Source organism: Carcharodon carcharias, chromosome 15 (assembly GCF_017639515.1).
Source record: "Carcharodon carcharias isolate sCarCar2 chromosome 15, sCarCar2.pri, whole genome shotgun sequence".
NCBI lineage: Eukaryota > Metazoa > Chordata > Chondrichthyes > Lamniformes > Lamnidae > Carcharodon > Carcharodon carcharias.
Window position 1 is genome coordinate 37,101,144 of NC_054481.1, and position 21,189 is coordinate 37,122,332.

The 21,189-nt window shown below is 42.0% G+C and overlaps 1 long non-coding RNA gene across 2 annotated transcripts in view; it reads right to left on the reverse strand.

Annotated features, from left to right (window-relative positions):
- Positions 1–3,318: 3,318 nt before the first annotated feature.
- The window catches only part of LOC121288171, a 56,118-nt gene continuing 38,247 nt past the window's right edge, over positions 3,319–21,189 (reverse strand). The window contains exon 2 of one of the 2 annotated variants that reach the window (XR_005945324.1): positions 3,319–4,792. This is a non-coding gene — a long non-coding RNA (uncharacterized LOC121288171). The remainder of the gene's footprint in view (positions 4,793–21,189) is intronic. The other variant, XR_005945323.1, reaches the window with a different exon arrangement.

Genomic DNA, 21,189 nt, shown 5'->3' on the forward strand with positions numbered 1-21,189 from the left:
CTTCACTCTCCTCATCTAAGTTATTGATGTAAATTGTAAAAAGTTGAAGCCCAGCACAGACCCCTGCAGGACTCCACTTGTCACATCATGCCAATCATTAAAAGAACCATTTATACATACTCTCTGCTTTTTGCCAGCCAGCCAATCTTCCATCCATACTAATATGTTACCCACTACACTGTGCGCTTTTATTTTCTGTAATAATCTTTGATGTGGCAACTTATCAAATGCCTTTTGGAAATCCAAATAGAATACGTGTACAGACTCCCCTTTATCCATTGCTCATGTTACTCCTTCAAAAAAACTCCAATAAATTGGTTAAACATGATTTTCCTTTCACAAAACCATGCTGACTCTTCCCAATTGCCTTGAGCTCTTCTAAGTGCCCAGCTATAACCTCCTTAATGATCGATTCTAATAACTTTCCCACAACAGATGTCAAGCTAACTGGCCTATATGTCACCATTAGCACATCCTTTAGCTAATATCACCACTATCAATACTCCTTTGACCTTTTGTCTATGATACCTTTGGCAATCTCTCCTTTGCTTCCATCTATCACTGGCCCCCATCCAGCTCCATCTGTCCTACCCCCTTAAACAGCTTATATTTCACCTCATTTCTATTTATCTTTAGTTCTGATGAAGAGACATATGGACTCAAAACGTTAACTGTATTCCTCTCCACAGATGCTATCAGACCTGCTGAGTTTTTCCACCTATTTTTGTTTTTGTTATAGTTTCCTGTTTTCTGCCTCCCTCCCGTCTTGAATAGAGGGGTTATATTTGCTACTTTCTAATCTGAAGGAATCTTTCCAGAATCTAGCGAATTTTAAAAAATTAACACCAGCACATCAACTACCTCATTAGCCACCTCTCTTAAGACCCTAGGATGTAGTCCATCCAGACCCGGAGATTTGCCAGCCCGCAGCTCCATCAATTTGCTCAGCACCATTTCCCTAGTGATTTCAATCTCACCAAGTTCCTTTCTTCTGTTCACCTCCTGATTTGTAACTATTACTGGAATGCTTTTTGTATCCTCTATAGTGAACACTAAAGTAAAATATTTGTTCATTTCTCCCACCATTTCCTTATTATCTGCTATTAACTCTCCACTGTCACTCTATAGAGGACCAACACTCACTTTACTTACAGTTTTCCTTTTTAAATACCTGTAGGACCTCTTGCTATCTGTTTTTACAGTCCTAGATAGCTTCCTCGCATGCTCTAATTTATTTCTCCTGATTACCCTTTTAGTCATTTAGTCATTCTCTGCCTGTTCTTTATATTCTGTCCAATCATCTGTCCTACCACTCACCTTTGTGGATTTGTATGCTTTTTCCTTAAGTTTTATGCTTTCCTTAATGTCTCTAGTTAACCACGGATGAGTGGGTCCTCCCCTTAGAATTTTTCTTTATGCTAGGAATGTACTTATTCTGAATATTCTGAAATATTCCCTTAAATGTCTGCCACTGCTTCTCTATTGATCTATCCCCTAGCCTAGTTTCCCAGTTTACTTCAGCTAGCACAGCTTTCATCCTCACATAGTTGCCCTTATTCAAATTTAAGATACTAGTCTTAGACCCACTCTTCTCCCTTTCAAACAAGATGTGAAATTCAATCATATTGTGGTCACTGCTACCAAGCAGTGCCTTTGCTCTGAGGTCATTAATTAATCCTGTCACGTTACACAATGCCAAATCTAATGTGACCTGCTTTCTGGTTGGTTCCAGAACATGCTGCTCTTAGATACTGTCTCGAAAGCATTCTAAGAACTCCTCATCCAGGCCACTGCTGCCAACCTGATTTTTCCAGTTTATGGGCAGGATTTTACCCTTGGTGGGGGGGCCTCGGTGGAGGTGGTTTGGGAAGCCGACCGCCGCCTGTGATTGGCTTTGCGTCATGATTTCACACGGGTGGTCTAATTAATGCCTGCCCTGTGTGGATTGCAAGCTGCAGCGCTGAGCAGTGCCTGTGCAGGTGGGAGGAGGAGGGTAAGTGGGCCCAGAGCGCAGTTCAAGCATTCAAAGAGCACTTCAATCTCCTTGAGACATGGAGCTGCCTCAGGGAGATTGAAGCGCTGTGTAAAAAAATAATGAAGAGAATAAAAATTTAATAAAACATGTCTCACATGAGGTGGGACATGTATTTAATTGAAAAATAAAGTTTTTATTTAATATTTATTTGCTTTAGGAAACCTCATCCCGCTCATGGATGAGGTTTCCTAAAAAATGTAAAGGCCGCTTGGCCTTTTTGCCTGCCCACCAACCGTTAGGTTGAATGGGCAGCGTAAATTTGAACTTAATTAGATTATTAATGGCCTTAATAGGCCTTTAATTATCATCAGGCATGCAGCCGACTCCAGTGTGTGCCCACCGAATGAAATATCATGAGACTGCGCGATGACGTTGGGACACACGCCCAGCTTCATCACATGTCATTTTACGCTCGGGCATGTCAGGCCTGCTCCAGCACACCAAGTGTAATATTCTGCCCTATGTGTAGATTAAAATCACCCATGATTATTGCTGTCCCTTTATCACAAGCACATAATATTTCCTCTTGAATGCTTTGTCCTACTCTGTGGCTCCTGTTAGGGGGCCTGTAGACCACTCCCACTAATGACTTTTTCCCCCTACTATTCCTCATCTCCACCAAAACTGATTCTACATCCTGATCTCCTGAAACAAGGTCATCTCTAACTATTGCACCAATGCCCTCTTTGATTAACAGTGCTACCCCTCTACCTTTACCTAGTTTCCTATTCTTCTTGAATGTCATGTACCCTTCAATATTAACGACACAATCTTTGTCGTCCTGTAGCCATGTCTCAGTAATTGCTATCAGATCATATTTATTTACTTCAATGTGGGCCATCAATTCATTTACTTTGTTATGAATGCAATGGGCATTCAGATAGAGCCTTCAGTTTTGTCTTTTTACCTTTATAACATCTGGTCTTGACTGTTAATGTATTCTTAGGTTTTTTTCTCTCTGTACCTTCCTGCCATTCTCTGACTTTCATTTCTCATATTACCATTGTGCTCCCCTGTCTTGACTCTACATCTTGAATTGCTACCTCTACCCAGGAGATTGTCTGGATGCTTTGCTAATGGGATAGGAGATGGCCCTCATTCTTACTCCTTCAAGGCAGTTGCTCCTGGTGAGGCTTTGCAGAGGGTTTGGCTTCACTTAATTGCCTTGGAAGGTGGAAGGTACAGTGATGTAAATGTGGAGTCATCTTTGACTGTGATCTCAAGTCCTTGGAACATCGTTGTAGTCCTTTTAAAAATTTCAAGTAGTGGTTTTCCACCAGCAATTTCATAAATCATTTTATTGATATAAAGCAAGGCTTCACAACATAACACACAATATATTATTCTACTGCAAATGTGGCACCATTCCCTTTTAAGGCCACATAGTCTAATTACTGGGATCTGAATTTAATTACGACATTTCGAAATTTTGGCTTTCTTTCTTAAAACATAGATTAGGGTAAAGTTTTCATGCGTATCAGGCATTCTGGTCTATTAGGGTCATTTATAGTGCTTGTGAACTTTGTATGCTCTATGTACTCAATCACTTGCTGTTCCTTTACAGTTTTATTTTTCAAACATGTGGCATAGCAAGTCTCAAGGATAGGAAATGTATTCTAAATGTACCATTGTTATTGTATTATGTAAAATCAAATGAACATTAAAAATGTGCCCATTAAAAATGGTGGGGATGGTAGTAGTAAATCTCCCAACATATTGCCCACAGGAAATCAAATAATTCATTGTTCTATAAGGACAGAAGTATTATACTATGTAATGTGCCATGCATTATTCTGCAGGTAAAGTGGAGGTTTGCCCCTTTAAGGGCACTAGGAGTAATTGTTATCAAAAAATACAGCTTGAATTGACTCAGAATTTAATTATTGTTTCATTAGGGAGCTTCATAGAGTGAAATGTGTATGTCTGATTGAGGTTGCAATTATGGAGCACCCAAAATGTTGAGGTTGTTTTGCATTTGTAACGAAGCATGACATCTGGACGTTTGCTCATATATATCATTGTTAATATTTTACTGCTGCATCATTTTCTGGTAATGCTAATGGAGGAAATGGGGGAACATTGGTCTAAAATTTCATTAAAATACTATATGTTTTAGGTAGCTCATATGCTATAGGAATTCCAATGTTAAAATGTCAACACTTTAAAGACTTAACCTGTCACAAAAGCCTGGGCTTAATTCCACCAGAACATGTGAAGAGACATTTCAAGCACACCTATTTATTCTAAATTTCAAAAGATTTTGCCAACCTCAGATTTGTAAATTCTGGGCACTGTAGTTTCCTAGCATGCAGCAGTAGGGCTCTGAGTAAAAATAATGGATGATCCTGTAGGATTTATGAGTTTCTTTTGCATTTTCCAAAAGATTTCTGAAGTGATTTAAAATCAACTACAAGATAAATTTATGTTATTAAAAGCTTCTGATTGGCTGTTGCCCACATCAACAAACCACTTCATTCTTATTTCAATTGAAAATTCAGTTAAAATCTTTCTCTTTTGGGGCCATTATTTTTGTTATAATGAAATTATTCAATTGTCTTTTCCAAAAGCCATTTTGAGTGATTCACTTTTATTCTTCAATTGGTTCTCCTGACTGGTCAATCCACATTGGTACTTCCTTAATTCCCCAATAGTTTCCTTTGACAATTTTTCAGCTGCTTGTTTTGCTTTTGATTCATCCATTCCATACATCTTCACTTCTGATTTCCTCTTGTTTTACTTTAAACCAATCGATAAATTCTGATGATGAAACATTGACAGCATTGTCCCATAATAACCTTTAACAGAGGGTTTTTCCAATATAAACATCGGTGTATAAAATGCTACTCACAATAGTTTCCATTCAATTAATAAGATGGCACTTTATGTGGTTCGTAGTTTCCTTTGTTTGATGGGGATGTAACTGATACAAGTTATTTTAATTCACAATATAAAATTTTTAACATGACTTTTATATGATGATTGTAAAACTTGGGCTTAAATCATACAAGCTACTGCATCAGCAATGCACATCAAGTACAATGTGGTTCTTCCATTTTATTCTTTAAGTTTACAAGCATCTTTGCCCCTAAAATATTGTAAGAATTTATTTCATATATATATATATATATATATATGTATAAACTCATTGGTAATGCCAGAAAACGCAATGAAAACATGCTTGGATCATTTAGTCTTATGCATAGTGTATTCTGTTTCTATAGTTACACCCAAACATGTGTGCTCACCAATGGATTATTGTACTTAAGAAAGTCTCTCAACAGGTTACTGTTGTCATAAATTTGAAGCAAGCTATTTTCCATTGCTTTCAGTGTTTGGTTCAATGGTATTTTGTTTATACAGAACCAATTGTTATGTTGGTTTTGCAGCAGAATGATTTATAAAAAGGAGATAATGAAGTGTTATTGCCTTGTGATTCTACAACATGCTGCAAAATATGGAATAGGCTTTTTTAAAAAGGCAGGTAAGCATTTTTACATACAATCATAAAATGTTGTAGTAATGTGCACTTTCATGCTTGTAAAGCAAATAAAAAGCATATTGACAGGATGGTTTATTGGTGCAGATTTTATTATTTCATAAAAACCTGACTGGCAACTTGTCTACTGTTCAAGAACAATTTGCATTTATATAGCACCTCTAATATAGAAAAGCCTGATAAGGCACTTGCGAGGGCATATTGAATTCGACTGTACGCAGTAACTACTGGAAGTGTTGCACTATTGCTGGTGTCAACATGTGTAGTTATGTGGGAATTGCTCACTATACATGCGATGGTTTGGTAGGTGTTTCTCAGACTATCCTGGCACGGCTCCACATTTTGAAACCCGTGCTCACCAAGGCTTCTTCGACAGCACCTGCCAAATCTGTGATCTCCACCATCTAGAAGGACAAGGGCAGCAGACACATGGGAACACCACCACCTCCAAGTTTCCCTCCAAGCCACAAACCATCCTGACTTGGAAATATATCGCCCTTCCTTCACTGTGACTGGGTCAAAATCCTGGAACTCCCTCTCTAACAGCACTGTGGATATACCTCCACCACATGGCCTGCAGCAGTTCAAGAAGGTGACTCACCACCTCCTTCTCAAGGGCAATTAGGGATGAGCAATAAATTTTGGCCTGGCCAATGACACCCACATCCCATGAATGAATTTTTAAAAACTTTTGGTAAAGCTGCTAGAGTTAGCGGTGCAGGGGCGAAGTTTGCCTTCAATAACTTCTCTTCTTACACACAGATTTTCCCTATAGACAGTTGTCAACCTGAACATGTGGTTTGAATGACAGATTCAACTGATAAATATGCAAATTGTAGTTATGGTTAAACACAGCTTTCTGCCTTTGTGATTACTGCAAACATGGCTTTCTGGTAAAAATTAGATTAAGTTGAGTTTTTAGATTCACTAGCAAGTACTGATATAAATTACCTGTAACCTTAACTCTGTTTCTCTCTCCAACAGATGCTCCTCTACCTGTTGGGTACTTTTTGTCTAATATTTCTGTTGTATTTCTATTTCAAAATATGTGGCCTTTGTTTAAAAACCAATTCTCATGCAGTGACTTAGTACAAGAGACTTGAGAGGTGTGATTTTTCCAATTGGATTGCCTGCTCTGTAACTATTGAGAACTTAGCTACTAACTGTGCTGCTCATTTAAAATTGGCAGTATGATATTTATAGGCCTCACACCCACCTGCAGCCCTCACTGGAGGTAACCATACTATATATACCTTTACCTCTACCTCACATCCTTCCCCATGACTGTTCACTTTGAAATGTAATCAGTTCTTTATTTTGCCCTTGAGCACATATTGAACTTCTTGTTCTCTTCAAACTCCATGTACTTAAAACAAAATATCTGAAAACTTGCAATAATCTTTGTACTTATTTTATATCATTCCAAATTTCTTGGAAACATTTTATCTCCATGCTTGGCAATCCCTTGCATTTTGTCCTTTGTACATTTGCAATAAAACAAAACATGGGAGGTTGCCTACTTATCTTCCAATTGAGAACCCAATAATGAAATCATAGGGACACGTAACTTTAAATTGTGTTATTGCCAAGTTTATAATTCATTAGGGCATCATTAATCTGGACCAAAATGGGCATTCTGCCATTTTTCACTGGAAGGTAGGTTGTCCAGCCTTGTTATCTGATCGGTGAAAAAAAGAACAGGAAGGGTAAGTTTACACTGCTAAGAAGCAGCACCCACATGTCAATACTGTAGGTGCATTCCTTAGTCATGTTTGTAAAATGCACTTGGCATTAAAAAGGCTGAAATCTAATTAACAACACCTGAAACTTTTGACATCACAAAGTAACAAAATTGTTTTGTAATGAGAGAACAGTAGAATGATGCAGGTAGGGTTTGGCACTGATTCAGAATCTTACATTATGGCCAGCCATCTTCCCTAACAACAATTCTAAATGCCCTCTACTTAATACATTCTGTTGTTAGCAGACAAATAATTGCACAATGACAACTGAGGCATAATCACCAAACTCAAAGATCTCATCCCCATGAGATACTGGCAATGGAACTTATAGTAGCACTCCACTCTTGTGAGAAATAAGACCATATGACCATAAGACATAGGAGCAGAAATAAGGCCATTCGGCCCATCGAGTCTGCTCCGCCATTCAATCATGGCTGATAAGTTTCTCAACCCCATTCTCCCGCCTTCTCCCCGTAACCTTTGATCCCCTTACCAATCAAAAACCTATCTATCTCGGTCTTAAACACACTCAATGACCTGGCCTCCACAGCCTTCTGTGGCAATGAATTCCATTGATTCACCACTCTCTGGCTAAAGAAGTTTCGCCTCATCTCTGGTCTAAAAGGTTTTCCCTTTACTCTGAGGCTGTGCCCTCGGGTCCTAGTCTCTCCTACTAATGGAAATATCTTCCCCATGTCCACTCTATCCAGGCCTTTCAGTATTCTGTAAGTTTCAATCAGATCCCCCCTCATCCTTCTAAACTCTATCGAGTATAGACCCAGAGTCCTCAAACTTTCCTCATATATTATGCCTTTCATTCCTGGGATCATTCGCGTGAACCTCCTCTGGACCCTCTTCAGGGCCAGCTCATCCTTCCTGAGATACGGGGCCCAAAATTGCTCACAATATTCTAAATGTGGTCTGACCAGAGCCTTATAAAGCCTCAGCAGCACATCCCTGCTTTTATATTCTAGTCCTTTCGAAATAAATGCCAACATTGCATTTGCCTTCCTAACTACTGATTCAACCTGCCTTCCTAACTATCGATTCAACCTGCAAGTCAACCTTAAGAGAATCCTGGACTAGGACTCCCAAGTCCCTTTGCACTCCAGATTTCTGAATTCTCTCCCCATTTAGAAAATAGTCTATGCCTCTATTCTTCCTACCAAAACGCATGACCTCACACTTCCCCACGTTGTATTCCATCTGCCACTTCTTTGCCCATTCTCCTAACCTGTCCAAATCCTTCTGCAGCCTCCCCGCCTCCTCAATACTACCTGGCAAGATTGAGGGCAGAGCACCAATGCCAGATCAGTGGCTGTGTTATTCCTGTGAAGCACCACTGGCTACAAGCTTTCATTCCCTTCTCTGTCTCTTTAAACACCTTGGGATATTTTTTATGCCTAAGGTGCCATGCAAATACAAGTTTTTCTTGTCATTTGTTATTCCCAAGGTTGGGAGATAGAACAATGTTAACCCATTCTTAGCTTGTATCCTCCTTTGAGAAGAAGTATGATGAAGGATGAGCCATCTTTCCAGCAGAGGGTGAGAAGGTGACTTCCGAATATTGGAACCCAAAACTCACTTTGAGGATACCCTCCATCATGTTGTGTGGCACTACCACTGTGCTAAATGGGATAGATTTCAAACAGATCTAGCAACGCAAGACCAGTCAACCATGAGGCGCTGTGGGCCATCAGCAGCAGCAGAATTGTACTCAACCACAATCTGTAACCTCACGGCCCAGCATATACCTCACTCCACCATTACTACTAAGCCATCAACCCTGATTCAATGAAGAATACAGGAGGGCATGCCTAGAGCAGCACCAGACATACTTGAAAATAAGGCGCCAACCTGATGAATCTACAACACAAGACTACATACATACCAAAGAGCATAAGCAGAAAGATAGACAGAGCTAAGCGATTCCACAACCAATGCATCAGGTCTAAGCTCTGCAGTCCTGCCACTTCCAGTCGCGAATGGTGGTGGACAATTAAACAACTCACTGGAGGATGAGGCTCCACAAATAACCCTATCCTCAATCTATCCCATTTAGCACAGTGGTAGTGCCACACAACATGATGGAGGTATCCTCAATGTGAGTTTTGGGTTCCACTATTCGGAAGTCACCTTCTCACCCTCTCCTGGAAAGATGGCTCATCTTTCATCATATTCCTTCTCAAAGGAGGATACAAGCTAAGAATGGGTGAACGTTGTTCTACCTCCCAATCTTGATGGGGAAGCCCAACACATCAGTGCAAAAAATAAGGCTGAAGATTTGCAACAGTGTTCAGCCAGAAGTGTCGAGATGATGATCCATCTCGACCTCCTCCAGAGGTTCCCAGCATCATAGATGCTAGTCTTCAGCCAATTTGATTCACTCCACGAGATATCAAGTAACACTTAAAGGCACTGGATACTGCAAAGGCTATGGGTCCTGACAATATTCTGGCAAGTACTGAAGACTTGTCCCCCAGAAGATGCCATGTCCCTAGCCAAGCTGTTCCAGTACAGCTACAATACTGGCATCTACCCAGCAATGAGGAAAATTGCCCAGGTATGTCCTGCCCACAAAAAGCTGGACAAATCCAACCCAACCAATTACCGCCCCATCAGTCTACTCTTGATCATCAATAAAGTGATCAAAGGGGTCATCAACAGTGCTATCACGTGGCATTTGCTTAGCAATAACCTGCTCACTGACGCCCAGTTTGGGTTCTGCCAGGGTCACTCAGCTCCTGACCTCATTATGGACAAAACATTTGAACTCCGGAGGTGAGGGTGACTGCCCTTGACATCAAGGCAGCATTTGACTGAGTGTGGCATCAAGAAGCCCTAGCAAAACTTGAGTCAATGGGAATCAGGGGGAAAGCTCCCTGCTGGTTGGAGTCATACCTAGCACAAGGTAAGATGGTTCTAACTGTTGGAGATCAATCATCTCAGCTCCAGGATATCACTGCAGGAGTTCCTCAGGGTAGTGTCCTAGGCCCAACCATCTTCAGCTACTTCATTAATGATCTTCCTTCCATCATAAGTTCAGACGTGGGGATGTTTGCTGATGATTGCACAATGTTCAGCACCATTCGCGGCTCCTCAGATACTGAAACAGTCCATGTCCAAATGCAGCAAGACTGGGACAATATTCAGGCTTGAGCTGACAAGTGGCAAGTAACAGTCATGCCACATAAGTGCCAGGCAATGATTGTCTCCAACAAGAGAGAGTCTAGCCATCAGCCCTTGACATTCAATGGCATTTCCCTCGCTGAATCCCCCACTATCAACATCCTGAGGGTTACCATTGACCAGAAACTGAACTGGACTAGCCATATAAATAGTGTGGCTACAAGAGCAGGTCTGAGGCTAGGAAGCCTTTGGCAAGTAACTCACCTCCTGACTCCCCAAAGCCTGTCCACCATCTACAAGGCACAAGCCAGCAGTGTGATGGAATACTCTCCACTTGCCTGGATGAGTGCAGCTCCAATAACACTCAAGAAGCTTGAAACCATCCAGGACAAAGCAACCTGCCTGACTGGCACCAAATCCACAAACATTCATTCCGTCCACCGCCGATGCACAGTGGCAGCAGTGTGTACGATGTACAAGGTGTACAGCAAGAACACACCTTAGATAGCACCTTACAAATCCATGGCCACTACTATCCAGAAAGGCAAGGGTACACATGGGAACACCACCACCTGCAAGTTCCCCTCCAAGCCACTCACCATCCTGACTTGGAAATATATCGTTGTTCCTTCACTGTTGCTGGGTCAAAATCCTGGAACTTCCTCCCTCCATAACAGCATTGTGGGTGTACCGACACCACATGGACTGCAGTGGTTCAAGAAGGCAGCTCACCACCACCTTGTCAAGGGCAATTAATTACGGGCAATAAATGCTGGCCTAGCCAGCGACACCAACATCCTATGACTGAATAAATAAAATCATGAGTATCTGCCAGAAATTGAAAAGAATGCTTAAATCCACTTTAGACAATTTCCGATGATGCAAAGCGACTGACAGCTGTGACTCCAGATCTTGTTTACAGCAAAATCAGAGGAATGTTTCTTTGTTGTGGATATTGATGCAGCGTGTGGCAACTTTGAAGCCTGCAGCAGACCCCCCTACTTGTATTGGTTCCTGTACTTCCATGGGAGCGTAGAATGCTACCCAAGAGACAGTGGAGGCCAGAGTATACAATGCCCTGCATACTGGGTTTCACCTGTTGCTGGGTACAATCTATTGTGATTCTGGCATCATTTGAGCTATGTACCTCTCATTCCAACTCACCCCTAGGGCGCTACGATTGTAAGATCAGGAAACTGGTGACTGCAGCACCATTGACACACATTTAAATACACTGAAATGAGTTCTGGTCTTGTTATATGGATTGCAGGAAGGGCCACAAAAGCACATGGGGCAGAATTTTACATTCGGCATGCGGGGGCGGGCCTGACACACCTGAACGTAAAATGATGCACAACGATGTCGGGCATGTGTCCCGACGTCATCGCGCTATCTCGCAATATTTCGTTTGGCGGGAGCACGCCGGAGTCGGCTGCGCACCCCCCAATAATTGAAAGGCCTAATAAGGCCATTAACGTACTAATTAACTCCAACCTAACGGGCAGGCGAAAAGGCCAAGCAGCCTTTACGTTTTTTTAGGGAACCTCACCCACGAGCAGGACGAGGTTTCCTAAAGGTAATGCTGATTATATAAGAACTTTGTTTTCAAAATAAAAGCATGTCCCATCTCATGTGGTGCAGTCACATGAGGGGACATGTTTCATTAAATTTTTAATGTTTTAATAGTTTCTTTAAAAAGCGCTCTTTTGCGCACATGAGCGAAAGACCGCTGGACCCGACTCTCCCTCCTCCCCCCTGCCCACACTCAGCGCTACCACTTGCGATCCACGCTGGACCGGCCTTAATTGGCCCACCCGAGTGAAATTGCGGTTCTGAGCCAATCGCGGGCGGCAGTCGGCTCTGCGACCACCCCCGCCCACTCCCCCTGAGCCCACCCAACCAATGTAAAATCCTGGCCGTGGGAAATTCTGAGGGATGCAAATCTATTTGGTGCCAGAAAACTGAAGGAAAAATGTCAGTTCCATCTTGCTGGCCAAAAAGAACACAGTCTGATCTAGTTGCAGGCTTAGTAACTCAAAGCCACCCTTTGTTACCTTGTGGTATTGTAACATTTAAGGTATTTGAAAAACCAATTTAGCAGTTACACAGGTAGATTGCACCAGAATACAGCAACTGGGACATTCAGTGGGTAAATTTAGCAGGTTTGTAAAACGTCAGATACATTTGCCACCAATTGAAGTACACATAATTTCAAGTAGCATACTGTTTCTTGGAAAAACATGCAGGATGTATGTAATATCTGTTAGCAATATGTTATCTCCCAATCTACCTCACATTATATAACGCCAGAGGGTGTGAAAATGTCTCTTCTCAAGAACAGTGCTGCTAGAAATAATGTTATCTGTGTAATAAATTTTAGGGATAATTTGTTTCAGTAGTTTAACAGACCTTCAGGTTCTGCAATTGACTTCAATTCAGAATGATGGAATAAAAGTCTCTTTCTGCCAGTTGTAAATAGGTCAAGGGCATTCTAACCCAGTCCCGGTCGGGCTTGAGAGCACAGCATGAATAGGTGATCACTAAATTGGAAATCTCTCTCAGAGTTCTAAAGAATTTGCGAAATGGAACTTCACACTGGTGCACCAGAATCTTCTCTCTGTGCTTTGTTTTAATGCCCAGAATCAGGACTATGTACTAGGAACTTCACTTAACATTTAATAAGTATGATAGCAATAAAGTGAAAAATGTGCAAACGTTTGAGATTTTCCAGAGCAATACTATTTGCTTTACACATAATCACAAAAATATTATTTTTCCTGTTAACATTCGAAGTTACAAAATCAATGTTCTGACAATCTTAAACAAATAATAAAAATAATGATACCAAATACTTTGGATGAATATAGAAAGAATGTATGAGCACTTAATTTTTTGTTAGATTCAAAATGCCAACAATCATTAAGAAAGATGAATCAAGATCAGTGTTGTAGATATTGTTATTATAAAAGTATACCAGGCATTCCCCAACTGAGTATGAAGCAAGTGCGTATGATTAATAAATATTCAGCTGCCTATTATTCCGGTGATTAGATTGTCAAAGTACAAGTGGAATAATCATTCAGTTTCTCATTGAAATGATAGTATTTTAGTTAAAATATGTATAGCCCTCAGTGTGTTTATCATTATTCTCAGTTGTGAAAGACTTGGTTTACTGCTACACAATTTGGCAACTTTTAAATTATAAATCAAAAAGCTTGGAACAATCGACTCTTTCCAATAACATTTCCCTCTCTATCTAAGCTATGAGGTCAGCCCATTACTTAGCAATACTATTGGCCAACTTTTAATGCAGGAACAGAAATGGTAAATTGGTTTTCAAAAACAGATAATGCTGCTTAATATGGCTGATGCTTGCAGGAGTGCATGTCAATAATGACTTCCAAAATCCAAAATAAATGTTAACCTCCAGTCCAGATTTCTGCTAATTTAAGAGTATTACAGGGGCACGAATAACTGGCTGGCAGCTCCATCAGTCCCTGCAGCACCAAGAGCATGTTAGTGGGCACTGCAGGACTGCCCCAGGGAAGCAGAAGAAGGCCAACAGATCCTTGGAAACAATTAAGTCTGGGTTCTTGGGCAGGGAGGGTTTGGGCAGGTTAGGGAGGGGTGCGGAGGTGGGGGGCTGGTTAGAGTAGTGGGTTTAATGCAGCAGATGGGTAGGAAGAAAGGGAGGGGGTTCTGTCTTAGGGCATAGCCCCCGATCCGCAGAGGGCAACCCCAAATATAGAACCACTACCCTCTTCACACCCTTTGAAGAATTTGTTTAAAAAATCGGGCTGCTCACTCCTGCCTGACTGCCCATGCCAATCATTTTATTGTGTGGGCAGCATGTTACTGGGGTCAATTGGCTTGTTAACAAGCTTAATTGACCCTTGATCACCTATTTAAATATGCCAATTTCAGCGTCCACACCCTGTATTATGGAATGAGCTCAGGGTTGGGTGGGAAGGTAGTGGGATGGGTACCCTGCCTATTTTATGTCCCCTGCTTACGAAACTGCACCTGGCGGGGCCATGTAAAGTGCAGCCCATTGTTCCAGCTGTAAATCTGCAAACCTATTTCATAATAAAATTGTTACAGACAAAAGACGAAAGACTGAAACCCTAATTCCCTTCCCTAACTGTCCGTAATCAGTATGCTTTTTGAAAAGGAAGGTGTGTGTGTTTCTTAATCCCTGAGCATATGGTCAGGTGGAAAAAAACAGCAGCAAGCTTTCGTGTGTTTAAATAAGTAGGATTATTTATTCCTGCACATACCCTGAAAGTCTAAACGCTACACCACTCACACACACACATACACACAAACACGAGAGAAAGATAGACTTCAAGAAGATAGTGCGCTCTTATCAATTACAAACAAAAGAACAATTCATCATATTTTGGCTAGTGTTAGGAAGAAGCACACTGCGGTCCCCTGAAGAAGACGATCCCACTCCTGTAACGGTAGTCTACGTGGGTTCAAATAGTCGGTGGTATATATCCAAGTTGTTGCAGAATTCTGTCGAAGAGATGGATTTTCCAGCAACTTTTGAAGTTTTTTACTTGTAGTTTTCTTAAGAGGAGGTTATGATCCTGATCAAATACTTCTATTGTCCAACTAGAATGGTTTAAATCTAGAAGCCATTACTATACAATAGAGAAGGGATGGGGGAAAGGCCCTGTTCACACCTACTTTTGATGAAGTGGCTCCTCATCAGCTCCCTTTGTTGAGTTTCAGGTGAGTCCACAAACAACAGCAGGTGTAAACTCCGCAGATGGGTAATATCTTGATATGTCCATTCAAAGGGGGCCCTGCCCATGGTCATTCAAAGAAGAACTCCAGAGATTTCTATTAGCCTGTATGGAATTTGTAAAAGTCACCAGACCTTCAACTGTTAATAGTGTCTGTATAAAAGACATTTCCAAAACTTATATACTGACTACAGAGCATTTTTAAAGTTATGAATAGGACATGCCTTAACCGGGAATGACAAAAATAAAGAAAAAGAAAAATTCAAAATTGGCATTAGATTATAAATCTGATTCCTTAACCCTCTAATATGCTTCTAGTTTGTTTATCACAAATGTACCAATTATATGACAAAGATTGGTAAAACAATAATGTGGGTTCTATATATATACAATGGTTTTTTAAAAATTCATTCATGGGATGCGAGGGTTGCTGGCTGGGCCAGCAATTATTGCACATCTCTAATTGCCCTTAAGAAGGTGGGGGTGAGCTGCTTTCTTGAACTGCTGCTGTCCATGTGGTCTAGGTACATCCACAGTGCTGTTTGGGAGGGAGTTCCAGGATATTGGCCCAGCGTCAGCAAAGGAACAGCGATATATTTCCAAGTCAGAATGGTGAGTGACTTTGAGGGGAACTTTCAGATGATGGTATTCCCATGTGTTTGCTGCCTTTGTCCTTCTAGATGGTAGTGGTCATGGGTTTGGAAGGTACTGTCTAAGGAGCTTTGGTGAATTCCAGTCAAGCAGGTTGCTTTGTCCTGGATGGTGTCAAGCTTCTTGAGTCTTATTTGAGCTGCACTCGGCCAGACAAGCGGAGAGTATTCCATCACGCTCCTGACTTGTGTCTTGTAGACGATGGACAGGCTTTGGGGAGTCAGGAGGTGAGTTGCTCGCCACAAGATTCCTAGCCTCTGACCTGCTCTTGTAGCCACAGTATTTATATGACTAGTCCAGATCACTTTTGGGGCCATGGTAATCCCCAGGATGTTGATAGTGGAGGATTTAGCGATGGTAATGTCATTGAATGTCATGAGGCGATGGTTAGATTCTCTCTAGTTGGAGATGGTCATTTTCTGGCACTGTGTGGCGCGCATATTTCTTGTCGCTTGTCAGCCCAAGCTTGACTATTGACCAGGTCTTGTTGCATTTGGACATGGACTGCTTCAGTGTCTGAGTCGTTGCGAATGGTGCTGAACATTGTGCAATCATCAGCCAACATCCCCACTTCTGACCTTATGATGGAAGGAAGGTCATTGATGAAGCAGCTGAGGATGGTTGGGCCTATCCTGGGGAACTCCTGCAATGATGTCCTGGAACTGAGATGATTGACCTCCAACAACCACAACCATCTTCCTTTGTGCTAGGTATGATTCCAACTGGTGGAGAGTTTTACCTCTGATTTGCATTGACTCCAGATTTGCTCAGTCTCCTTAATGCCATACTCAGTCAAATGTTGCCTTGATGTCAAGGGCAGTCACTCTTGCCTCGCCTAGGGAGTTCAGCTCTTTTGTCCATGTTTGAACCCAGGCTGTATTGAGTTCAGGAGCTGAGTGGCCCTGGCAGAACACAAACTGAATGTCAGTGAGCGGGTTATTGCAAAGCAAATGTCACTTGATAGCACTGTTGTTGACCCGTTCTGTCATTTTGCTGATGATTGAGAGTAGACTGATGGGGCGGTAATTGTTTGGGTTGGGTTTGTCCTGCGCTTTGTGTACAGGACATACCTGGGCAATTTTTCACATTGCTGGGTAGATGCCAGATGTAGCTGTACTGGAACAGTTTGGCTAGGGGGTGCAGCAAGTTCTGGAGCACAAGTCTTCAGTACTATTGCCGGAATGTTGTCAGGGCCCGATAATTGTGAGGCCATGTACACATGCCTGACCTAAAGGACTGCTACTCTTTTCTGTCTACAGAGTCATGGGATTGTACACCACATTCTGTCTTGTGGTGGGTAGTGATCGACAGCAGTTTAGAGTACACTTCCTTAAAAGTACACATATATCACACCACAACATCTGGCCATCATTGCAAAAATGACAGAAGAGGTCAAAGTACAGAAGATCCGCCCTTGAACATGACACTTACCATATTCGCGAGGGCAGGAATGAGATTGGGTTAGGATTTGTGTGTGCACATTTTGCTTGGAGGTGGCTGTACATATAAAACAGCAGCTGCCTCCAGTCAGGTCTGATTTTCATTAGCCAGGAGTGGGAAACACAACATGTACAGATTAGACCGGGTAGCAGCAGGTCTAAACTTTGCGGAGTCTTTTGGAGAGGTAGAGTACCCTTTTGGAAAGGTAAGTAAGTACCCCCTTGGATATGGCACTGGGCAACCTTGTGAGAGGTAAGCTGCCCTTTGGGAGAGGTAATGTGCTTTTTGGGATTGTTAAAATGGGTGTTAATGTGATAAAACAAACATAAACTCATAAGAACTGTCAAAACTGTCAAAATTGTCAGAAGTGTCAAAAGCAACTATCAAACTGACAAGGAATTTAAAACTGCAGCCTTTTAAATCTTTGAAAAAAATGTAGTGTTAAAAAAAATTATTGCTTGCTATTTCACTCTGTCTGTTGACATACCCCTGAGATCTATCATTACTGGATTTGTGCTGCATGACTGATTTCACAACCTTCCATTATCATTATGGGGGGCCTTCCATTTCACAGTTTGAACGATAGCTCCAAGCTGTTATTGTCTGTTTGAAGTGGGATTATAAATTCCAATGCTTGTTTTTATAAGGTATTAAGTGCTGGAATGAAAATTTGTTCTGATAAGAGTTAATGTAGTTGAAGGAATGTAAACGTAGTGAACGGGTTTTTATGAATGAGACTGCTTTTTTAAAAAAAAATAAAGTCTGCAATAGATACTTTGAACTTTATTTAATTTAATCTCAGCATGGCTCCAGATGTCTGCCCATGGTAGGTATAAGGGAAAAAGGTAATGGGTTGGGTGCATGTGTTGGCATGAGTCGGTACTAAGTTAGTATAGAGGCTATAAAAGGCCATGGAGTGGGTAGAGAGCTATAGGTTGGCATGGAGAGTATGGGGGTCATGGGTGGTGGGTAGAGATCATGACATGGCATGGGTTGGCATGGTTGGGGCATGGGGTGTGTGTGGGGAGGTGAGGGGGTGTGAGGGGTGAGGGCTGGAGAGCTGTTTTAATGCTTTAAAAAAAAATCTTTGGCAAAGTGCCAGTGCACTGAAGCAGGTCTTCCACCCAGCCCACCCCTGCACCCATTCCAGAGGCAGTGAGTCTGAAGCCCAACCACCTCACAATGAAAATCCCAACTTCGTGGGTACTTTCTCCCGGGTCAGGTTTGCGGAGCCAGGAAACGTTCCAGCTCTGCGGAAGCGAAAATTCAAGCCCTAGCGAGGAAACTTGCAGTTGCATTTATATAGTTCTTTTCCCAACCTCAAGACACTCAATGGCTACAGCTGATGGGCTAGATTTTAAACTCCATGTGAGAATATAAGATGAGTGATAATGAATCAGAAGCCAATTCTTATCTCTCCCAATTTTCCTTTGACTCCAATTGGAATAAAAATCCAAAGAGAAGCTATTGGGCTGCTGATTCACCATCAGCCATTGTGCACTATCATACGAGGTCAAAATTACCCCCAGTAGAATTGTAAACTCTGATGAAGGCAGCTAATCTATGCAGGGAAAGGTCCCACAAATAGCAATGAGATTAATGGCTGGTCAGTCTGTTACTGGCAATGTTGATTAAAGAATGGATGTTGGTCAGGTCACCAAGAGTATTCCTTGCACTTTTTCAGAAAATTGCTATGGGCTCTTTTACATCCACTTCAACAGTCAGTTTGAGGCCTTGGTTTAAATTTCCTCCAAAATATGCTTCTTCACCAGTGCAATACACAGATTATGTGCTCACATCAGATTCAAGAAGCGAGGTTGTTTTCACTGAACCAAGATTTCAGGAGAAATTTTAGCTTGGAATTGACTGCAAATTGTTTCTAACCAGGTGGTATTATTTCACATCAGGAATCCGCTATTTTAGGATTGCATTGATTTTTTAAAAATTCTTCTATGGGACGTGGGTCATTGCTGCCCACGTGGCATAGGTACACCCACTGTGCTGTTAGGAAGGGAATTCCAGGATATTGATCCAGCAGCAGTGAAGGAACAGTGATATAGTTCCAAACCAGGATGGTGTGTGGCTTGAAGGGTGAGCTTGCAAGTGGTGCTAATCTCATGTTTCTGCTGCCCTTGTCCTTCTAGGTGGTAGAAATCGTGGATTTGCAAAGTGCTATTGAAGGAGCTTTGGTGAGTTCCTGGAGTGCATCTTGTAGATGGTACTCACTGCTGCCACTGTATCATGGTAAAGGGAGTGAATGTTTAAGGTGGTGAATGGGGTGCCAATTAAACAGGCTGTTTTGTCTTGACTATACTGAACTTGTTGAGTGTTGTTGGAGCCACAATTATCCATGTAAGTGGAGAGTATTCCACCACACTCCTAACTTGTGCCTGGAAGATTGTGGATAGGCTTTGAGGAACCGGGAGGTGAGTAACTTGCTGCAGAATTCCCAGCTTCTGACCCGCTCTTGTAGCCACAGTATTTATATGACTGGTCCAGTTCAGTTTCTGGTCAATGATAACCCCCAGGATTTTATTAGCCCAAGCCTGAATGTTGTGCAGGTCTTGCTGTATATGGACATGGTCAGTTTGGGTCTCTGAGAAGTAATGAATGGTACTGAACATTTTGCTAATAAGTAGGATGTAACATTCACACCACACAAGTGCCATGCAATGACCATCTCCAGTAAGAAAGAATCCAACCATCTCCCATTGATGTTCAACGGCATTACCATTGCTGAATCTCCTGCCATAAAAATCCTGAGCGATCAACCCTGGTTCAATGAAGAGTGCAGGAGGGTATGCCAGGAGCAGCACCTAAAAATTAAGTGTCAACCTGGTGAAGCTGCAACACAGGATTATTTGCATGACAAACAGCGAAAGCAGCGAGTGATAGTCTGAGCTAAGCAATCCCACAACCAATGCATCAGGCCTAAACTCAACAGTCCTGCCACATCAGTCATGAATGGTGGTGGACAATTAAACAACTGGAGGAGGAGGATCCACAATTATCCCCATCCTCAATGATGGGGGAGCCCAGCACATCTGTGTAAAAGACAAGGCTGAAACATTTGCAACAATCTTCAGCCAGAAGTGCCATGTGGATGATCCATCTTGGCCTCCTCCAGAGGTCCCCAGCATCACAGATGCCAGTCTTCAGCCAATTTGATTCACTCCACGTGATATCAAGAAACAGCTGAAGGCACTGGATACTACAAAGGCTATGGGCCCTTACAATATTCTAGCAATAGTACTGAAGACTTGTGCTTCAGAACTAGCCTCATTTCCAGCTGAGCTGCTCCAGTACAGCTACAACACTGGCATCTTCCTGGCAATGTGGAAAATTGCTCAGGTATGTCCTGTACACAAAAAGTAGGACAAATCCAACCCGGCCAATTACCGCCCAATCACTCTGCTCTTAATCATCAGTAAAGTGATGGAAGGGGTTGTTGGCAGTGCTTTCAAATGGCACTTACACAGCAATAACCTTCCCACTGATGCTTAGTTTGTGTTCCACCAGGACAACTCAGCTCCTGACCTCACTGCAGTCTTGGTTCAAACATGGACAAAACTGCTGAACTCCAGAGGTGAGGTGAGAGTGACTGACCTTGACATCAAGGCAGCAATGTGCCCCAGAGTGCAGCAGAAATCAGAACCAAAATGAGTAAAAAGTCGAAGCTTTATATCTGAATGCACGTGGCATTTGTAACAAGATAGATGAGTTAATGGCACAAGTAGAAATGAATGAATATGACTTGATAGCTATTACAGAGATGTGGTTGCAGGGTGACTAAGACTGGGAACTCAATATTCAAGGGTATTCAACATTCCGGAAAAATAGGCAAAAAGGAAAAGGAGGTGGGGTAGCTTAGTTAATAAAGGAAGGTATCAGTGCACTGGTGAGTGGTGATACAGGTGCAATAGATCATGATGTGGAATCAGTTGG